The sequence below is a fragment of the Epinephelus lanceolatus genome, chromosome 12 (assembly GCF_041903045.1).
Source record: "Epinephelus lanceolatus isolate andai-2023 chromosome 12, ASM4190304v1, whole genome shotgun sequence".
Classification (NCBI taxonomy): domain Eukaryota; kingdom Metazoa; phylum Chordata; class Actinopteri; order Perciformes; family Serranidae; genus Epinephelus; species Epinephelus lanceolatus.
Window position 1 is genome coordinate 8422984 of NC_135745.1, and position 14435 is coordinate 8437418.

General features: G+C 41.3%; 1 protein-coding gene across 1 annotated transcript in view; it reads right to left on the reverse strand.

Annotated features, from left to right (window-relative positions):
- brinp2 (bone morphogenetic protein/retinoic acid inducible neural-specific 2) overlaps positions 1–14435 on the reverse strand; it is a 342576-nt gene that overhangs the window by 208642 nt on the left and 119499 nt on the right. The gene's annotated exons all lie outside the window — the stretch shown is intronic.

The following is a 14435-nucleotide window of genomic DNA, read 5'->3' on the forward strand; positions in this document are numbered from 1 at the left end:
AGACAGGCATTGCTTCCATTGCTTCAAAGAAATTACATTTTACTGATGAGGGCACTGCCTCTTATTCTTAGGCCCCATTTAGGCCTGTCATTTGAAGTGTCTCATATCTGGATAAAATCCAGACTGCCACATGTATGTATGGGTCTCTGTTCGCCAGATCACAAACCAGGCTACAAGTGAATCAGCACTACTTCAGTCCAGTAAGCAGTGGTAACACAGCTAAACCTACTAACCAATCGGCACCGTGTAATCAAAGTATGATATTCAGTGGATTTCTTTGTTGTACTTTATCTTCATACTGCACTCACTGCCTAATCTTCTTCAGTGATCTCCTAAATTTCCCACAATACCATTACACAACCTTCAGACAATGAGCATGACCTAAATCCACTAAGCTGTGACTGGACATCATGACAGGAGTAAAGGTAACTTGGTGTTCAATTTTCCAGTTTCAATGACAAGTAAAAGCACAATAACGATTGTTTCCACTGCCATGAGCTGTCTGTCAGTCATGAACTGTGGTCAGTCATTCATTAATATCTGCCAGGCGGACTGTCAGCAGTTGTGCAAACATGTGCTTGCATGCAAATTAGTTTTTCACATCACTGTAATCTTGTTATTAGAGTTATAAAGGTCAAATGAAACCTTGTGGTTTGGCAGTGCTATGGGATGACGTTCACCTTGATAACACAGGATGACTGAGCTGTTCACAATCTACTGCAGACAGTAAGGTGCACAATGGTTTCATGCTTAATAAAGAGGAGATGAATTACTGAAACTTATGATTGTGGTTTGTTTGAATTTTACATTAGGCAACATATGACATTGCAATCAAATCTGATATCAACCTAGATTTGCCAAAAACTAGATTGTATATTCGTTTTGGCCAGCAAGGCGCAGCCATCTTACAACAAGCTAGCTGGTGATGTCACTGGAATGGTTTGTCTCTGTTGTCCGCTTGTTCTCCAGTAGGAGTAATGGAGCTAGGCTCGTTGAGCTTGGTACTGTAAAGCATGTTTTGTCCTTTTAAGACTTTGAGTTTTGTTTTGAGTAGAGTCATGTAGTTTCCGTCAAGTTGGACACACATTGGATCGCTTGATGCAGAGCAGTAGAGCGCATATTTGATACAAATAAGTGTTTGGTGTTGTTTGTCAACCTGACATTGGATGTAACAGTACTCAAGTTCAGGCGGCTCTTCACTTTTACTTTCACAGCTGTGGTCCGACTCCATGAAAACAGATCTTACCACTGTATTTGGTCTTACTGGCTCAAAAATCACAGGTAATTGGCTTTTAACGTTGGCCATGGTTCTTTATATCCTATCTAAACTCTAAACTTCCATTGTACTGACACTTATTTAGTTAAGTTAAAAATTATTCAAACTAGTCTCAAGTGCAGTATTGTATAGAGCACTCATAGTAAACAAGCATTGCTATGACATCACCAACAAGCTTGTTGTAAGATGGGTGAACCCTGCTGGCGAAAATGTGAAATACAATCTAGTTTTCCCGCAAATCTAGGTTAATGTCCAGTTTGACTGCAGTGTTATATGTTGCCTAAGGTAAATATCAAATGAACCACAGTCATACTATTCAGTGTTTTATCTTCACTTTAAAAGGTGCTGGGTTTTTTTAAATATTCAAGAGTTTATCTTTGGATGCAAAATCCAGTTAATGAGGTATAAAATATTTAGGGATGCATAATTATTCTGGAATGTCATCAGATATTTGCAGATAAAGGCTTTAAAATGAATTATTGGCACTGGCCTGAAATGACAATTATGTTTAAATTATGAGACTTAAATGAGTCAAAGTTGGTCATGTTTGCCTTGGTTGTGGCTATTGTCAGGATTTACTCAAGGAGAGCATCATCTAAGCCTGCTAAAGTAGAAGGAATGTGACAGTTTGTTTGAAAATGTTACATAAAAGTAAATATGACATGTCTGATATGTAACCAATTTGAAGTTGTTTTTCTTATTTTTCCCAGTGAAGCTGTACATTTTGAAAAGCATTGTATTTTATGACAGCATCTGCCAGTGGGCCATCACAATAAGAGTAGGCATAATAATAAGCGAATGCCACTGCAATTAGGTTGAAAAAAATAGGTGCAAATATCAGTATTGGCTGGCAGCCAAAATCATTTGGCACATAACGCCATATCAGATATGAGCAAAATATATGAGCAGCATCATGCATCCCTAAAAGTTTAGAATTTATGGACTGGAAAATTACAAATTACAAACATTAAACCAAATATAACCAATAATTCTTAAAGATAATTTCACAGCTAAAAAGCCAGGTATTTCCCTGAGGAGTTGGCAGAGACCAAAAACAGAGAGTTCACCAGATGTTCAGAAAAAAAACTCAGTGATTGTAGGTTTAAAAGTAGTGTTTTAGATTTTTTTTCTCTTCCAGTATCCAAAAGCAACTCAAACTGTCAAATAGTTTTAACCTTAGGCACAAAATCTGCAGTCTAGTTTTTCAGGTTTTTGGACTGGAACCTGTGTCCGTCCTACCTTTCAGTTTGTTTCTGTTCTTGTTCTCACAACTTGTGATGAGTCAGAAATGTACAATAGCTAATGTCCTACACTGAGACTCATGTCATCTTTAGTCTTGTTGTCAGTTATGTTATAGCAATATCATGTTGCTAAAAATAACTCTAGTGGAATTCGATAGTTTTCCTGTCAGTGAACCCCCTGAAAAGACCAATACCAACAATGACCTACCCTCTAAACTAGACTGCAAAGAGTCCAGAAAAGTGTTTATTGGTACATTTGTCAACCTGTTTTATGCTTGTCCGCTTTAAAGATGATTAAAAGTAAAGTAAAACCATTTTTTAGTGATTTTTGTTGAGGTCAAAATTGTAAAGACGTTATTAAAAGTTTCCTAATAATTAGAGGGTGCTTAGAGGAGCACTTTAAACACACTGAGTGCACCACAGTGACAAGTGTGACTGCTTTCAGTTTCTTGATGCTTTGTGTTTGGACAGGCATGTCATCACCCGCCTCCATACTGATCCAAGGTGCTAGCAGCAAACACATCAGCACAAATCACACTACAGCTCAAGTGTGAATTCTCAGTGTCTAGTTTCACATTTCCAACTGCTTGGATTAAGTCAGCGCAGACAAACACACATTGCATTAACACTTTCCTTAAGGTGACACTTTACAAGACTTTACGGTGCCCTTCAGAAAAGTAGAGGCTTGCTCTTCATTTCACTGTTAATGACTAGCAGGATTGCTGGGTGGAATCTTCAGGGACAAATCAGCATTTCAGAATGGATATGTAAAGTAGCGGAGAGGATGCTTTAAGTGGATTGGGAGCCCAAGTATTCCCTGTTTATCTTACAAACAAATTAGAGAATTAATTTCAGGTGGATAAATGCAGGCTCAGACATGAAAAAACAATACTCAGGGCACTGCATTTTTAATTTTCGCTCACTGCAGCGAGAGATTACTGCAGTTTGAAAAGGCAATTAGCAAAGTCATCTGTCAAACGAATGTATTTATGCAACTAAAAGCAGGATGAGAACTTGATAAATGGGATGGCATGCTGATGCTGTTCCTTGTACTGTAAGGCCCAGAGGTAAAAGTGGTGCAAATTAAATATGTGCCACCTGGTGGATATGTAGAGGGCGGAGTCAAATGTTTCATGTACAGAACAATCACGGTTAAAAAAAAACACTTTGTATGTCTTTTCAGCTACCCTGACCTGCTCCCAAAATCAACATCATGCTACTTTTGCTTTTGATTCTGAAACTCATTATAGTCATATTAAGCTAGTTGATTTGAGATTGACAATCAACATCAGTCAATCAACATTTATTTCTATAGCCCTTTACAAAACCCAAAGGTACCCAAAGTGCTCAACATTGATAACATTGAAAAAAAACAATGGAAAGTGCAACAGGGCTACAGGGTATCAAACGTCTTTCAACATAGATAAAATACATTAAAACAGAATATATAAACCTAAAAAAAAAGGATAGCCCTAGTCTAAATTAAAGGCCATTCTAAAAGAGTGACAGGCCATTTCAGTTTGTTACAAAAAGGTTGAAGCTCTTTTCCTACTCCAATTATTAGTTTCTCATAGCACTGTGATAAAATATATTTGTCACTGTAACAATGGTTTTGATTTGGACCCAAGTGGCAGCCTGTTTCAGCCTGGGCTGCAACATGAAGCCATTGTGGGAGTGCCAACAACTGCAGTTCCTCTAATGGCCACTTGAGGCTGGCTCAAAAAGTGAGTCAACCCTCATACAGCTCATGTTAAAATGCCCAACTTTACAGCACAATAAACATGTTTAAATCCTGGAACAAAAAGTTTTTGAACTTTACAGCTAATTTCCCAGTTCATGACAACTGTATGGGGGTTGAATATTTCTATAACGCCACCCATTTAAATTTTATTAAGACCTAAATTTATACATAATTAAGGGCATGACTGCTTTAAGTGAAAGGTTGTGCCAATAATTATTGCAATGTACCAATAATGTCCATGGGTTGTCGGTTGCCACCCCTCGCTCCTCCACAGCGCCAGCCTCTCGCCCAAATGGCCACTTTTGGCGACAGCCAAAATCCCAAACTCAAGGCTTCAGAATGGGAATTCACAAACCAATCAGTGACTACATGGTGGCAATGTCTATCATTTTTATACAGTCTATGTTGAAACAACTTTTTTTCTTCCTGCTTTATTAGTTTTTTCTTCCTGTTTGTATCAGCTCTGTGTTTCTTTGTCAGTCCAATTGGACAACACAGGCAACCTATCACAATTTTTTTTACTCTCTCCTGTATCATGGTCTAAAAAAACAATGCTGCACACTGACTTACAAAAAAGAGTGTTTTCTTTCTCTCCTTTTGGAAGGCAGTGCAATCCAACCAACCAGCAAGCCACATAATAACATGTAATGTCAGTATTGCAAATCTTGCCACGTGGTGTTTCACAAAACATTCTACATTTTCTCAGTGGCAGTGTGAAGGCGTTTATGTAAAAATTGAATTAGACTTGATGTATTGTACCTATGAGGCTGACTGGAACAATAAATGAAGACTCTGCCAAACACAAAATAGCATTTAGGAAGCTTTCTGAAGAAAAAATGGATGTGAGATGAACAATAGATGAGAGGAAAAGAAAGAAAAAATGGGAAATTGAAGGTATTAAAGCTAAAAGAAAGCATATGAAGGAAAAGTGACAATTGCTATGAGGAGGAGAGGAACAATAGGATTGAGCAATGGGAGCGGAAATGAAAATGAAAGGAGAAATGTTTGGAGCAAAGACCTTGACTGCGTGCCCATACAGCGCATTCACTTATTTCAACTCTCCTCATTCTCTCTCTGTCTCCTTTGTCCTTGACCCCTCCCTCCTCTCTACCCGATTTTTTCTGTTTCTCTTCCAGGTATGTCACCCTCTTGGCCATTCTGTTTCTGTCATCTTTTCCCACTCCATCTCACCATTTGTGTCTTGCCTCTTCTCGTACATTCCATTCTGCTTCTTCATTCTCTAACCCAACCCCCCCCCCTTTTAGAAACCTCTATCATTCAATCACAACAATTTTTTCTTTGCAAATTAACTATAACTTGAAATTGGAAACGCTGCTTTTCTTCCCTCCTTTAATGAATATACAGCATATATGCGAGGCAGCTCACACACGTTGGAGTGGGAAAACCATTGCAAGAATTGAATCAATATCACATTCGAGAAGCTGTGAGATTTGCCTTTCAAATGATGTTCTGTAACTTCTTAAAACGCCACCTCTCACAGAAATAAGCGCTCCCCATAACTGCCAGGCCTCCTTCTCCTCCGAGACTCCCCCGCTAATTATAAAATGCATAAAACATGCTGTGAATGCCAGCGAGACAATAGGGGGAAATTGTGAATTTTTAGCCCTGACATTTAATGTTCGCCTTGCATTATTCACACACCCTTTGTGTATTTACCCTTCTCTCTTCCAACTTGGGGGAGCAGGAGGTAAGGTAGAGAGGCACGAACATCTCAAATCCATATTGGAGATGGTGGGGGGGGGGGGGGGGGGGGGGGGGGGGGGGTCAGGGCACCCAGGTGGAATGGGAAAATCGACCACGTGTCGCCCTTAAATAATATCTCAGGGACGACAGCGGAGTCAAGGGGGAGCTGCGGCTTATGTTTATTGGATTTCTTCCATCACTTGTGCGAGGCTTCGCCAGCAAGGAGTGAGTTGTTGTATCATGTTTGTACAAAAAGGAAGAAGGGAGGAAATGAGAAACACGGGGAAAGCAGATTGAGAGCATGTTATGCTGGAAAACGTCTCTTGAAGGAATGCAGCTGAGTCTTTCCCACCAGAATGTGCTCCTTAAACTTCCCACCCGGCCCAGTGACTGAGCCAAAGGCTGAGGTGAAAGCATTTCGGCCTCCTGACTCGTTCAAGTAAATCCTGTTCCAGTTCATAAGGCAGAAAATAATGTGGGGAAGCTGGTGTCCTAGCTTTTTTTCTTTTCTGAGTCAGACAAAATTACAACCTCCATTTTTCTCTGCAGCAGAGAACATGAACCTGCAGCAGAATTCATCAGCTCAAAATCCAAGAAGTGCAATTACAGCAGCTGGAAATCCTTATTAGATCTGACACGCATATGTGTGTCCGTTTGTAGCCACGGACATGTGTATCTGCGCAGATTCAGAGTGTGTGTGCATATGCTGCCGAGCACCTGGCCGGGCCCTTGGCAAACATTAGACCAGGGGGAGGTCCATCAGCATTAGAGGCCAGCTGTATTCCTCAACCCCAGCAGCTCACTACTCACCTCTCAGCGTTTATGCGAGTCAGCAGCAATAGCCAGCCAGCTGCACACCTGCTACCCCCCTGTAATTCAGGATCACCGCACACTGAGACCGAGGAGGGGGGGGGTGGAACGAGATGGAAAACAGAGAGTGACAGAGAGAAGAAGTGAAGGCTGGACGAAAGCTAGCGGAGGAGGATTGATGCTAACGTAACGGGATGACAGTCAAAGAGAGACAAACAGGGAGGTTAAGAAAGAGCGACAGAAGGAGAGACAGATGAATCCAGAGGCAGAGATGAAACAAAGAGTGATAGAATGGCAGAGGCAGAGAGGAGCTCGCATCTACATCTTGACGTGAGCACTATCTGTGGGGTGAAGAGCTAATGCTGGCTGGAGGGCTCACAGTGGAGGCCACATTGCACTGCTTGAACCTTGGGAAGACCTATGAGGCGTGAGCCAGTATATTTTTCTAATCAACAACTTTTTTATTAATTTTTCCTGCAAAAGTAACAGTCAATTGAACATCTTTACACATTGGATTTAATTTAAGAAATTGTGAATTCACTTTTTAAAAAGTGTCTCATAAATAAAATGCTAAATCAAGTCATCAAAAAAAAATTAAACTGATAGATTAATTTCAGTTGCAGCCCTACTTAAAGTAACAGTATACAATAACCTGAGACTATGATTCAAAGTCTGAGCCGGGATTGTCTGCACACAGTTTTCAACACGGATGGTAGCTGAGCTGGCGTCTAGCAGCTAACAGTGCTATCAGATTGAACAGTGCTGACACTGACAACATTGAGGACAGAGCTATGGGGCAGTGGGGAGCAGCAGTGATTAACTCACCAGTGGACACACACACAGGAGCCCTTTTTACAGATATCACACTATAGGTACATTCTTACACAGAACCAAACAGCGGCGGCATCATGCTGCTCCAGTGTGTGATTTTAGACAGCATGTCAGCTTTGCAGAAGCAAAAGAGGCGTGATGGGGGAAACACGTAACACAGCAGAGATGGCCTATAGTGTAAAATATAACAGACACATCGGCAGCCGTTTATAAATACTAACAATCGCATAACATGGCAAATGCAATCATTTACCCTCTCTGTTGGCAGCTGATCTTGTCCTCTGCTCGGAGGGTAAGGTGCTCCCCAACCTCTTTTGCAGACATAAGTCTTACACAGGCAGGTGAGGCGTATAATGGCGTACAAGTTCCGCCTTGAAGAGGCAGCGTAAATGCTGCTAGGTACTCACATGCGTCAACATGCACGCATGGCAGCACCATCTATCACAATAACAAACAGAGAACCTCAGATTACAAAAAAACAGAGGGAGCGTGACTTCATTCTCTTTTTGGGAAGCCATTACTCCACTATATCTTTACATAGCAAATACTTGATGAATAAAAGGTAGATTTACAGAGGCTTTTATATGTAAAAAATGTATTTATTACTATCCCTGATAGGAGGGCCTGAATGGTCACCAAATGTGAGCAACCCAGAGGGGAGGTTGGTTGATGCATGTTTAGCTGTTCAGATAGACCACATAGACCTTTGTGTCTGTGTGCACATGTGGCTCTTTCAATAGGTATGAATATATTCTTGCTAACGTCCAACAGCTTTGCCACGTCTTTGCTCTCAGCTGCAGTGTACAGTATTTACAGCTTTCACATATAGTCCTGTTATCATCTTTGCAGCAAGTGATATTTGCCAAGTGATTCTGCCAAGCTTGTTTAAGAAATTCCAATTGTGAAATGCCAATATGACTTTCAATAAGTCATCCACTGAATGAATAGAATAATACAAGACTTAGGCTGTGATATGTTTGTTCAAACAAGTCTCATAATTATAAATAGTGAAAGCAGTAACATGATCTGTCAGTGTGGGGAGATCCTCTCACTGTAAATGTTCTGAAATAAATTTGACAAGTTTGGATGGAACCCAAAATCCATCCAAGTCTTCCTACTCACTGCAGGCAAACACACTTGGCCTGATGTAATGACACTCAGCGGCTCCTCACAGACATCTGCAATCTGTCTGCATCACATTAAGCCACTTCAACTGATCCCCGTCTTTAATTGGATCGGGAGCCAGTGAAGGGAAGCTAAAACTGGTATGATTTGGTCAAATTTTCTAGTTTTCATCAAGAATCTTAACTAAAACTAGAAAATTTGTCCATATTGCATAGTTTTTTTTAGCTTTCTCTCAGTGGCTCCTGTGTCAGATCAGACTTTAAAGTGCTTCTGATGACTTACAAAACTGTCCCATCTGATCTTCCCAAAATGTTATACTCCAGTCATGACTCTTGGCTCTCAGAATACAGAGCTCCTGTTTGTCCCCAGCAATCACAGGGCCTTTTCCTATCGTGCCCCCCTTTCTCTGGAATAATCTTCCTGTGGACATTAGACAGTCCGACTCTGTTGAGGGCAGGCCTTCAAATCAAAACTCAGCTTTTTGCCTCAACTTTCTAGTAGTTGCTCATTCTTTTATTATCCAGCTGTCAGGTCAATCTCAGTCTCAATGTATAATTTAAGACGAGTAGTCCTGCCAACGAGAATAATATTAACTTCAAGCAACTGCTTCTCAATCACCCTCTGTTGTTTGTGTCCCTCAAGCACTGCTGTGCGCCTCTTTCTCTCTGTCTTTTAACTCAGCCTTCTCTGTGCTGGACCATCAGCCACTCTGGGACGCTCTCTCCGTCTCTGCTGGCTGTCGGTGTCTCATTCCCCATGTTGGATCTGGATCTCTGTCCTCCAACAGATTCAGCTTCTCCTCTTGTCTCCCTCTCTTCTCGGTGTATTTGTTTCATTCTCCTGTCTGTGTGAATAAGGTGCTTTAGTTTTGCTGCTTGTGTGTGTGTGTGTGTGTGTGTGTTGCCTGTCCTCTTTCCAGCTTACATGGCTCACACAAGCACATGGTCCTGGATCCATCAATGTCATATATGTTCACATTCTATGTATTATTTTGTCATATGTATTGTATTTATTGTAATTTTATTATGTTGGTCTTACAACATGTATTGCACGTCCGTCTGTCCTGGGAGACATATCACTCCTCAGCTGCTTCTGAGGTGTCCTCCAGTTTTTACCCCTTGAAGTATTTCACTGCTGGAAGGATGGTATTTTCATAAAACCGGGCTGTCTATGTAGTAGAAAGATGGACATACTTTTGAAATTGGTGCTACATAACCAGAGAAAAAAAAAGAGTAAAAGGGCTGTGATATTTGCTTTTGCTCAAGAGGCAGAAAACGTACAACTACCAGACTACACTGTGCTGCACCAGGCCAACAAATGCTCCTGCTGGTGGTGCCATTTTTCCACAGTCAACAATATGGCGACCTGCTGATAGCAAATGATCTTGTATTACAGTTCAACAGTAAGCTAAAATATGTTTTTGAAAACTCTTTAGGTGAGAAATAGGCAATGCAGTTGCAGAATCTTGGTTCATATTCGATCGGCGCTGCTTAGTTTTACTGTTTGATCTCAGTTTGGTCAGACTGTAAGAGAGGGAGGCGGGTTTCTCTCTTGATCCGCTTCTATACTCCATGTGTCCATGGTGACAGGCATACGAACATGCAGAAGTACCACCTGTAGTTTGAATGGAAATCTGCCAGATGAGCAGGGAGATCCAGCCACTGGTAAGATAGGTTTACCATGTTATTTACACATACTACACAATTTGTTACCAATACCAAGCTGGTTGAAAATTGGCAAATCCCTTTAAAGTGTTTTTTGGGGGAGCTTTTCCTTCTCCAGAGCGAGGGTCTGAGGACAGAGGGTGTTGTATGCTGTATAGATTGTGAAGCCCCCTGAGGCAATTTTGTGATTTGTGAAAATAAAACTGATTTGACTTTAATTCCAGTATGTTTTTTTTTTTCTTCTGAGGCAGGCAAAGACTTGTCAAAGCGGCTTGTTGACAAACCCCCAAAACAGGAGGAAAACTCTATGATTAAAGCATGAAAAGGTTGATCGCCGTGCTCAAGTGAACTCCTACGTGTAGCTGTCAATATTTTATGAGGCCCTCTCAAAACCAGCAGAGATCATTAGGAAGCAACGGCTCCACCCACTTGAGCCTCAAAAACATGTTCACAATCCAGGGGAAGAAGAAAGATTAGGGATAAAGAAAGTGCATTGAAATTAAAGAGTGTGACTGGAATAATCAGTGTAGGACAAAAGAAAGGGGGCACATAAGGGCATCTGATAAAAAAAAAAAAAAAGGAAAAAAGGAAATGAGAGACGTGTAATTGGCTTTTTCTCAGATTGCAGCACTTCAGGCTGAATCTGTTTTTGAACAAGCAGGTAGTAGGAAACCCACCCATCTCAAAAACACACACATGCAGGAATGCATACACATACACACACGTGCAAGCATGACTGAATTGTGAAGCAGCAGAGCCAGCAATAATGTCAGCATAATGCAGTTAATGTCGGGAGGAACACTGGGCTATGGTTGGGAACTGGAACCCACGACTAATTATGTGCTGTGCTGGCTCTGTGTGTGTGTGTGTGTGTGTGTGTGTGTGTGTGTGTGTTCACGTTTCTGTGCAGCACATGTTAGATCCATGTGTTACTGTCTTATCAGTGTGTTCTCTGGTCAATCTCCAAGTAGACAAACAAGCAGCCATATGGTCAATTAAGGCCCATCAATACCTCTGTTAACATCCTCACCAGCTGATGATTAAGAAAACCACAGCCTGTCAGCAGCACGATCTGCTGAAAGTCATATTATCCCTCCTCACGTATCCCACCCACTGATCAGTGTTAGAAAGTGCTAATATGCTGTTCTCCAAGACCTTGCTGAGCTTGAGTGTCATAACATATTATAAGTTCTCGTTCATGCATCATTGGGATATTGCAATCATGTCAGTACGGTTTCAAAATTAGCTGGTGAAACAAAACAGGTGTTCTGTTAGAATAAGTTGACCAGGAGTAATGACATAATAATAGAAATGCACAATAATATTGACGTGCCATTGGTACTGGCTGATACTGGCTTTAAAAGGAACTATTGGAATTGCCAACATGCTTTTTCTTATTTTGCAAAATGAATGAATATTGAAAAGCATTGTATTTCATGTCTCCATCAGCTGGTGGGCATAGTGTGATGTTAATTCCACTACAAAAGAGACTTGATGACCACTAAAATTAGGTGGTGGAAAAAAATGATGTATGGATATCGGTATCAGTTATCAGCCAAATAAGTTGTTATATATTGGCATATCGGATATCGGGAAAAAATGTTCTCAAGCCCATTTGGTCTTAACCAAATTCCAGAGCTGCCTGGACTAGTCTTGACTGACTTAATTAGTTTTGACTACAAACTAATGGTAGCAGCAACAATAGGACATTTGACAACATTTGACCAAACTGCTGAAACTGCTGAGAACCGGTCAAAATAACACAGCTATCTTAAAATTCATCATGCTGCTGAAATCTATATATCATTTGGTTATTTATAGCACCACGCTGTCGGAGTGCAGAAAGTCAGGTGCACTGAAACTGAAACTAAACTGTTCATTTTACTGGGTCTAAACTACATCAAACCTGGTTCTGCAGCAGCTGGTCCTCTCCACAGATCTGATTTGATCAGCTCTGAACGTTAGCCATCCCCTGACTCAGGAAGTGCTGCCAAATAAAGAAAGAACTTGGGGAGATCTCCACCTGTGCTGTGTTCAGGGACCCCCAAAAACTTCAGAATTTAGACAGAAAACACAGAATGATACCAAGGGACGCACACGCATTTAAAATAAAAAATTTAAAAAAGGATGAGCTACCACCACACATAGACTAATTCTGTGAGAAACACTGAGTGATTCCCAATCACTTCTTGAGGTACATGTGATATTATGAGACAGGACCGCTCAGGGCTAGCATGCCCATTTCAGTGGGTATACCTGCAACACAACACAGTAGCATCTTTGACATTACCTCAAAACATGCTTCTTCACATCCTGTTTATGGAGTGACGCCTGCGAGCTAGTTCAGGCAGTCAACTCGAGCTGCGCTGTGATTCATACACACACGTCATATGTCATCTACAAACAGACCCTCCAAATTTGGCGGTCTACAGTATTTAAGCTAGGAGCTCACGGGGAATGGCCACATGGCGGCTGGTGTCTAGGCCCACACATAGAAGTTACACTACATAGTATATTCCCCTTGTAGCCAAGAAGCTCATGTGGAACGGCCACATGGCTGCTGGTGCCTTGGCCCGCCCCACACATAGAAAATCCTCATTAGCAGCGCTAGGCTCCAAAGGCTCCAAAGATTAGTTTGCAGCTGTGTTAATCAAATCAGGTTGGGTTTCCATTACGTTTGCCAAACGTGCCAAACGGTGCCAATCCCCTTTGATCTGACATCAGATGTGACGGGACAGTCGATACAGAGATACATTTATGTGCTGATTGCAGATAGTTGCATTGAATAGTGTTTTTTTGGGTACTTATTGCATCGTTAATGTGCCTGATATTCTGGAAACCTGCCTGTGAGGTTTTGGTGACATGTGCGCACTGTCCGCCTGTCAGCCAAACTTCCACTACACCGGCTGCGCTCCGCCTGCGCTGACAGTAGACCTGCTTTCAGCTGGCGAGCTTTTAGCGCACCTTCGGCGAAGCCTTTTGGCACGAAACTGTCACTGCGCCAAACTGCATCTGTCGACACCTCCCTCTGCTGCGCCGCCACACCCATCTCAGCACACCTCGGTCTGCCAAACTATCAAACTGAGCGCGCCTCGGGTTGCGCTGCTCAAAACTAGCTCTGCACGGGGTTCGCCATCCTGCGCCACCCTGTGCTGCGCCCAAACTAGAGCCCAATGTGTGAGTTTAAAATGAAAGTATGGTTTGAGTTATTCTCTTGTTTTCGTTCTCCAAAATCCTATGTAAAGAATCAGGACTTAAAGCTACAGAATCTTTAAAAACATACTTTCTGACAATCGTATTAATCTTGTTCCTATCATGGGAAATAATGCTGTTACTGCAATAAACCACAGCATTAAAAACACAGCATTGGTGACAATCCATATTGTCTAAATAGACTGTAAATATGATGTAAATGTATAATGTCGCCTTGTTGCACATGTAGGTCATAAGTCTAAGTAAAACATAAGCAGAGGTAAAGTGCAACGGCCACAGACTAGCATTACCCCAAAGTCTGAGTGTCACAAACAGTGGCTGGTGTGTTACAGCCTGATTCATTAATCCTCTGGAACTTTGTTGACAGCTACTGAAGTAAAGCTTCAATAATTAATGAAAAACTAGTCGGCTGGGAGCTTAAAAATGCAATCAGTTGCAAGTTACTGATTACCTGCCTAAAACTGGTATTAAGAATCAGGGGAACAATCTGATATTCATCAGTTATATCCAAAATAATTAGCCTCTGAATGTACAGTTGATAGCATAGAAGGGCTTGTGTAAAGTATTTATTGCATCTAGAGGCACAATGCATATAAGATGACTGAACCTGGTCATCAGCTTTGTTAGAACAGCATTTTGATGTGGATGATGTATACACTGCCAGGGTTTTCTTTCTATAATGTAACTGCAGAAGGCAGCTACAGATGTCCTGCAGATTTATTTGTTAGGAATTAGGTACTAAATCTAAGCTCAAATATTTGAAAACTATAAATTTGGGCTTGAGCACACACAGAGAAGTCCTGTAATTCCTTTTTCTTGACAAATTCTAG